At 32.0% G+C, this 9,083-nt stretch overlaps 1 pseudogene; it reads right to left on the bottom strand.

Moving 5' to 3' along the window:
• Positions 1-906: 906 nt before the first annotated feature.
• The window catches only part of LOC149540830 (kinesin-like protein KIN-5A), a 112,589-nt pseudogene continuing 104,412 nt past the window's right edge, over positions 907-9,083 (bottom strand).

Raw genomic sequence — 9,083 nt, 5'->3', positions numbered from 1 at the left:
ACACAATAACCACTCTCCTTTTTGTTACATTATCCATTTTATGTGCCTCATTATCACTTCAAAAGTAGAATTAATAGAAGATTCAAGAAATCAACTTTATATTCAAACTTTCTCTTACTGTCCAACATTATTTTAAATGGTAGAATTAAATGATGAGATCAACTTTATATTGAAGCTTTCTATTCTTCTCCAAAATTATATATCGGTACTCAAAATTATTAGTATTGTTTTCACCATCAAAACAATGCTGCAGATACTTTAAAACATGGATATGTAGACCTAAATCTACCTCGCTTGTGTTTTTTTATAGCATACATTTACTTCCCCAATTTAAAAAACATAGAGTAGATAATTAGAAGATAAGGAGAGATCTTTCAAAAAGATGAGTATTAAACCTTAAATACCCTCTCAATCTATATACAGTAGCATTAGTTCTTATATAGTTTTGCTTCAATTACAAAGCATATTAATACTTGAAGTGGGCTAGGGATTTGTAAGATGTTAAATCCCATACAAAAATCTCTAATTGTGATAATCTATATTAAAGTATGGTAATAAATTCCAAGAAATTCTAGAAAAAAATTTGCTTCACTACAAAAGAGGAACTATAACATGTAAAATCCACAGGGTAAAATGCAACTCGTTTCTAGACTCACATTCTCTTTTAATAGTGTTCCAACTACTTGGTCCTTTCTATTCCTAAATGGATGATTAGCAAACACTAAGGGTCTAGTGTGTGCCCTTCTCTAATGCTAGAAGTCCTCATTTTCATTGTGCTTGCATGCTGTACATAATTTATAGAACTAGATAAATCCCAAACCCCAATCAATCCCATTTTTCCTACTTTTGAATAACTAATAAAACAATTTTAAATTACTAAAAAGAATGCCCATTTCCCCAAACCCATCAATTTATGGCTATGAGAGTAATTCTTGATTCTCTCATGGATGAAATGCCTGACACTAAATGTTTTAGCTCTCCATTTTCTTGCTTTAAGCAATTCTCATATTTCATCTTTTGAAATTCCTGCAATAATTCATCAAAAGGAGGAGTTTGGAACTCCTCAATTAAAGCCATGCTTGGTATATTGATAAGCCATCTCCTTGGTGTTGTACAAGAAGGTAAATCTTCTTGGTTATTCATATATTGAAAAATACCATGATTTAGAAATGTGAAGTGCAGTAAATCGATCTTCCACTACCTTAGGCAAGAAAGTGTTTTACTTACCATGTATTCCTCTTCAAGATATTTGTGTGCTTCTTTGCTTATTTTTCCACCTCTCCATAGTGACTCTTTCTAAGTCGTATGAATTAATTTGAACAAGGCACTAGTGTGGATTGAATGTTTGTGTAGATTTCATGATCCAATTATAGTAAATCTATATGCACAATTGTCACAAGTTAATTATGGACACACACACACACACCCACACCCACAGAATTGGAATTAAATTTATCTTCAAATCAAGCCATAACTTACAATCAATGGATGACATGAGGTTTTTATTTCCAGTCTAAAATTCCTCATTGGTGGAAGATAAATAATGTGTAGAATTAGCCAAAATAAGTTGATTTGCCTCTGTGCCACTCCTACAAGGCCAAAATTATGTCAATTATGTCAAAGTGCAACCTCAAAAATGAAATGGGAAAACAAAAAATATTTGAGAGGTTAGTATAACCTAGTACTTGATTATTGAAGCAATGGCTTCAATATTGCTCTTCTCAAGTTTCTATACTGATTCTTGTGCACTTTTCCACTGTACTCCAACAATAGTTGTTTTTGACATACTATATACAAAAATTGGGTGTTTCAGGAGATGGAACATAAAATTTCATAGAATTTATTTATTAAAATTTAAGGAACAATTTAATTAAATCCCTACTAGAGCTATACCCCCTTGTCACTAATGTTGTGTCCTCGACATAGTTAGTTTCAACTTGCTTCATGTATATATTCCACTAATTCTATACACCAAATGTGTCATGTCACATATTTGACATTCCTTCCTGCAACTCACAAGTATTATTGACCATATTTTCATGTAGATCATGCACAACATATTGTACCTAAAGGATAATAAATCAATAAGAAGTTTGGAAGTTGCATATCTTAATTAGAACTATAGAAACTAGTCTTGCATTAAGTCTATACAATGTTTCTGCAATTTACAGAGAGCTATTCAATTTGTTTATGAAAATGGTACACAACTAGCTCCATTTTAAAACAAATACTACAAGTAGGAAACTAATGAGATGTTAAGAATTGGTGTGGAACACAATGTTAAACTTCAAAGAAACTCTTTTCAATATTAAAAGTGTGATATAAGAGAAGACTCACTAACTATTATTTTTGAGCAGTTGAACTTGCTAGCATTTCTGCAAATTTGTCCAAAAGTTGTTTCTCCTCATTTACAGTACACTCATGTATGTGAAAAAATAATATGTATAATTTTTGTTATGCCTCAAGGCATAGAGAATCTTATTATCAAAAAAAAGAAAAATAATTCAAGAGGACCGATTTTTTTTGAAGTTACCTAATATCTTTTTTCGAGATCCTCTAATTTCTTTTCATGAACTCTTTGCATGTCTTCCACAAAAAAATTGAGCTCAGATGCATTCTTTTCAAGGGTTGCAAAGAAATCTGTATTGATTTTGGAAATAACCCTTATGGAATCTGTAGTTCTTTGAATAGCCTATATTTAACAAAAAACAAAAGTTATCTTGGTAGTTTACTATGAATTTGTAAAAGACTCTACATTCCATAAAATTTCTCAATAGACATTATTAGTAAGATGAAAGATGTAACAACCTCTGTTATTTTTCATTTGAAGCCATTGTGTACTATTTCTTGGAAAGAGTGCCATGGAGTTCACTTAGCAAAGATTCATCATCTAATACAACTTTTCCTAAAAACTTTATACCAAAAAAAAAATAGACATAAACTTGATATTCATAAAGCCTGATGAATGGTTAAGTATGTGAACGAAAAGCAGACATAAACTTGTTATTCATTAGATCATACACCTTAGACCAAAAATCAAGAAATCTTACATTCTCAAGTGTAGATGCATGCATAGATACTATTGTGTTGAGTTCAAGAAAAGTAGAGAGAGAACTTCCATCCAGCACACTTGCTTGGTCATGTAGGCCTTTCATTCCAAAGTCATAAATTGTCTTCAATTTCTCAACCCCACTTTTAAGTTCTTTTATAGCCTGGAAGATTGTACAACCTTACATTAGAATTATGTAATAAATTTGAATGAGTTAAAAATAGTAAGGTTTTTGACCCCTACATCAGTTTTTGTTGATACAAAGGATTGCATATGCTCTTCCATAGTTATTAGATGTTGTTGTTGTTGGTTTGTAGAATCTTCAACAATCTTATGCAAAAATTCAAGTTCCTGAGTTAACTGTGAATGAAAAGTTTGGACAAGAACTTTATTTCATGTCTCTACCTTATCCTTCCACTCTGAAGAAATAAAAGAAGTGGAGTTAGCATCCAACTAGGAACTTTTATTTCAAGATCAAAAGTCCTCATATGAACGATAGGTATCAATTTTCAAGGAAGAAAAGTTCTTTATTATTCCATAGAACAATAATTACCAATTTTTGCAAATAGTCTTGATACACCTTGTGTTGTTTTCTCTAGTTCTGATTGAATCCCACAAGTTCATTCAAAAATTGTTTTTTCTGCACATTGGTATCAAAATCTTGTTTCAGTACATGAATAATGATAGAGCCAAATTAGACTCAAATGAGAAAAAGTAATACTGGAGATATCAACAATAGCCCCTAACCAGATTGTAGCAAATTAGAGATGATGAATTCCTTTTCTTTGAGCATATAGTTTAGCTGTCAAGGAAAGCTAATATACACTTATATAGACCCCAGTTATCTCAAGCTTATTGCATAAATCTACACTTTGAAGTTTTTGATATTCATAGAGTCCTTGCAACTCCTCTATTTTTTGTATTTAGGCAATGCTACAAATTTAAAAGGAAAAATGTAAAAGAAAGGAAAAACCATTCTATAAATGAAGATAATAATTGTACCTTGTCCTTGGCTTCCATTTCTATTTCCATTTGTTCCATCTTCTCTATCATGGCCTGAATTTGAAAACAAGGAGTTTATGGAAAGCAACCGACTAAATAGAAGTAAAAGGTACAAGAACCCTTAGACCAAAAAGCCTACTTGAAATTCACAAAAGACCTAACCTTTTTTTCAGCTTCATCCTAAAGGAAATGTTCATGTGGTAAATATAATATATCATTATTCACAGTTGAAAAATTTTCTGTCAACTTTGGCAATATCAAGAGTGCATAATGAGGCATGTTACACTTCAATAGTTCTACTTTTGCTTACATTCTTGGATGCTTTCATTTAAAAGAATACATGTCCATGTTATATTTTTATGTTCTTCTTTCTCTTATATTCATACATGCTTCAATACATTGTTGTCCATAAATTACAAATTCTTGATATTCTAAATCAATGAAACCAAGACAAAATGAAAATTTTTAATGGTTTTGCAGCCAGGTTACTGCATATAATTCTAAAAGCAATAACAAAGAAAAAATGGAGATCATTCGGGTCTTTTTGTCTATCATGGACATTCCCTCAAAGAATACAATAGAATTTCTAGTCTATATAACTCATCACACCCAACAAGTTGTACAATACATCATTCAATTGATCAAAACTCATGTGGCCATTGAGGTTACTCATATTTTGAACAACCCTTAAGTTTCTTAGAATAGATTTGGCCTATCAAAAATATTTATGACTACATACTTGTCACTATGCGTGACTGCATAATAATTTTATGAAAATATGTACCTTTTTATAAACCTAAGCAAAGGTAGTAGAGAAATTGTCCCTTTTTTTCCTTAAAACAACATGAATTAAATGTCCTTTTTTAAAATCATGGGTGAGTATTTGCCCTGATTTACACATTTATCTTGACTATGTAGCACTATAAGAGGGTAGATAATGGGAATGTAAGCTGTCTTTTCTTGATGTATACAAACCGTCCTACCAGGCTACATGTGCATGGACTAATAACACCATTAATCAAGATATTTTCTTAACTCTTTTTTTCAAGTAGAGGCAACTTTTAGATCTACTACCACCATGAGCTCTTGATAGGCAAGGTTTTCACTTCTATTATCTTTCTCCAAGGTGTGCATACATGACATACATGAACTTTGCAAGTAACTTTATTAAAGGACCAAGAGCAATATTGGGTGGATAGAGATATACCATATCACTATATCTCATTATAGTAGACACTTTGGTTAGCTACCAAATGTAGTAGGCACACATCATTTTCTTGATTTATTAACAGGACAAAAATAATGCTCAAGAATACTAAGATAGAGTTTTCGCAGCATTCAATCAAGACATGATGTCAAAATATGATCAAGTTGAGGGAAATTGATGGAAATATCCTTAAATTAGGGTTCAAATGGTATTCAAAAGAAAATTTAATAGTTTTCATTTAAAAAAAAAAAGACACAATCAATTCTCATGGTTTGCAGTGCTTGTGGTAACATTTCTATGATTTCATCAAATCCAATCTTGACCTATGCCTCCACCTCATCTTGCTTAACTAATCATTGTTTTCTATTCAAATTCCTCAACATGTAGACTGATTTGATCAAGCACACATGTGCACTACATAGATGTTTAGTGCACACTATTCTAGTGAACCTTCGTAGCAAAGGACACCATTGAGTGTTGCACCTGCTATCTATGCCAGTGTCATGCCTTATTTGGTAGGCCACCAATGTTTAGAATCCTTTGGGATATTTAAAATCTCAATTTGCCCCCATTTTCAGGCTTCTTGGTGTAAGAATTAGCCTTATGGAAAAATTCACCCAAGATCAAGGAACTCAAGAACAAGCACAATAGTAGACCAAAAGAGTATGATTAGAATATCGATAGGTATTCAATTCAATGTGAAAGTACACTAGGAGTGCTTGTATATAAAGGCCTCTAGAATTCTTCTAAAATGCATAGGAATCAACACCATGATAACTTATACAACCAGACACATGTCCACCAGTTGTGGGTTATCCTCCATTAAGCACAAGAGTATGTGTGATGATCAGAGGATAAGCCTACAAAGGTGTGGGACACAAAATAATGTTGTAGACACCATGTGCTAAGATAGAAGTGTGAATAATTGTGTTTTCTACATGACAACTCAATTAATTATGAAAACTTTAGTGTTGTAGACAACATGTGCTGAATTAGAGTTGCTTACTCGAATGTTGTCAACATGACAACTCATGAGAGTATGCAAATTCCTTAGTGTCTCACCTAAGAAGTAATAAAATAATCCATAATAATAAAATAATGCATTGACCTAAGTAAACTTAAGTAAAGTGTAATAATTAAATACTTATTTACATCAAGAATTGGTTATTCAAATTGTTTTTGGAGTTATCTCTGTAACTTTCTTTACCATTTTGGGTAGTTCTCATAACTCTTTGTTCATCTTGCATCGTTGCTCTATCCTCCTTCATTGCATAGTAACACATATTGACCTTTATTCCAACAAGCTTTGACTTCTTGGCTTCAGAGGTGAGTTATCCTTGCACTAACTCTTGTAGATTTGAATAAGCATATCATAGTGCCTTTATCTTTTCTTCTCATATCTATAATTGTTTATCTAATCATCTTTATCTTGGTTTCCATGGATTTGGAATCACCGAAACGTGGGTTTGACTTTGGCATGCTTCTTAAACAAAAAACCACAAGCTTTTCCTCATGTGTGTGTGCAAGTTTTAGGAGTGGACTGAAGTGGCACATTGGGAGTTTCCATTGGAGGGTTGCAATTCCTCTCTCCTTTCTCTTATCTTTAAATCATATACTTTTAGTTTGTACTTTTCTTTTTGTTTCATGTTCTTGGTTACTGATTTATATTGAACTTACCATTTACAATAGATGCCCTCGTCAATCACAAACCATTTTAATATATATCCAAGATAGTTTTAAAACCAACAATATATTGAAAACTTACATTCATGTTGATTCATTGTTTGGATGAGGCACACTATCTACAATGTCTTTATACAAAATTGGAGGCAACAAGAAACATAGGAAAGGATAAGGTTGGTTTGCAAAGCAACTAGAAGCTTTCCAAAAATGTGAAGGGGGAAGTAATACCTGATCATTGTGTTCTCCTAAGAGTTCTAATTTTGGTTTCTCGAAGGATAAATTTTTTTTTCTAGAGCTGATATTCTTCTATTTAATAGGTAAAATTCATGTATGGTTGTGGTAGAAATATGGTGCTTCACACATAAGGAAGACCAATTTTTTAATCTCTATGGAGATCTAGGCTGTTAATTGGTGATCAATAACAAGTATAGAAATGTCATGGAAGGTTTTTTTAGTCACATGTAAAAGCAAATGATTCATGGAGAATATTTTTCTACACCTATCAGATACATCCAAATATAGTTTTTGTTTTCTAGAAATGTATAGGCAATAATGGATGTGCATGGTTTGTTTTCTTCCTAATATGATGTTCACCTTGAGTTTTATTTTAATAGGAAACAAAAAGAAACATAGTTGTTGGGTCAAAGGTGTGGATTGAGGACATAGAGTTGGCATGGGTGGATGGTGAGGTGATTGAAGTTGTAAATGGGCAAGCTAAAATTCTTTTAAGTAGAGGGAAAATGGTAAATGTTTCTGCACATTTGATTAGACCATCTTTCTTGGCTTGCATAACTATGGGCTATGGTCCCTTTCTTTATAAAACTTTATTGTGAGTGAATGAATGTCTTTGCCTATGTTAGGATATGCATGATCCTTTTCATCGCTACAAAAGTGTCAATTTCTATTTGTGATTATGGATGATATTAAATGCTTTATTGTTATATATGGGTTCTAGGTTGCCATGATTGGGGCTGAAGAATTTGTATTTTTTGGTTGTTTAACTTTTGATGCAACTGTTCACTACTATTCAAAAGGTGTATCCTAGGGATCTAGATATATAATCTAGAGGAGTAGATGATATGACTAAACTAGCCTATTCAAATGAACCAGGTGTTTTATATAATCTCAGGAGAAGATATGAACTGAGTGACATCTATATGAGTGATATGAATATGTAATATTTCTTTTTGTTGCAATGGAAGAAAATAATTTTAGCATTCATGAGGTCATATCAATAGAATTATTTTGTTGGAGAAGTTCTAGAGGTTGTTTCCTGGAGGTTCTTGATAAATCAAATTTCTTTTGGTTTTGTAAAATTAGCTTGTAGTGCAATAGTAATTTTTTGAATATTCAATGATGTATCATCATAGCGAACACTCCTTACATGACCTTTGTGTGTGCATCTTGATAATTATGTGATTTTATATTCATGTCTTGTGAGCATTGATTAATTAATGTTGTAATGAACTTGTGGTAATAGGAAATCTTATATACCATTGCAATAAATGAAATTTAAATTTTAGATTAAAAGAAATATATAGTTGTTTCATCCCTATCTTGGCATGTTTTCATATGGTTTTCTCCATGTCAAATGGCTTCCTAGATGGCTTATTTCTATAATGTCTTGAATAATTAATGATAGAGCATTTTGTGTATCTAATGATTTCTTTTGTGATGGAGGTAGACATATATAGGAAATATCTTAATTGTTGTCAACCCATTTACAAAGCTTCCCCATCTATATGATGCTCATATGATGGAGTAGTATAGAGATGCCCCCTTTGTTCAATTGAGCTCCCATGTTTTTGCAATTGTTGATGCTTCATATTGGTAAACTATTCAATCACTGAATGGTGTCAGATACTATATTTTTTTGGCTGATTACTGATGACATAAAAGTTTACTTTTCTTTTTTCTCATTTTGACATTGTCATTACAAGGAAATGATCAATGAACAATGCAACCAATCAATCTTGGTTAGTGGAGAAAGTGGAGCGAGAAAAAAAGAAACAACAAAACTCATAATGCAATACTTAGCCTATATTGGTAGCTAGTCTGTGATAGATCATAGAATAGTTGAACAACAAGTTCTGGAAGTAAGAATTTTTTCTGAGTTTTTATGGATCCATGTTGAAGCATGTT

Source organism: Cupressus sempervirens, chromosome 9, assembly GCF_028749045.1.
Source record: "Cupressus sempervirens isolate cs-2001-9-10 chromosome 9, ASM2874904v1, whole genome shotgun sequence".
Lineage (NCBI taxonomy): Eukaryota > Viridiplantae > Streptophyta > Pinopsida > Cupressales > Cupressaceae > Cupressus > Cupressus sempervirens.
The sequence above is the reverse complement of the archived record's forward strand: the minus strand, read 5'-3'. Positions and strand labels throughout refer to the sequence as shown.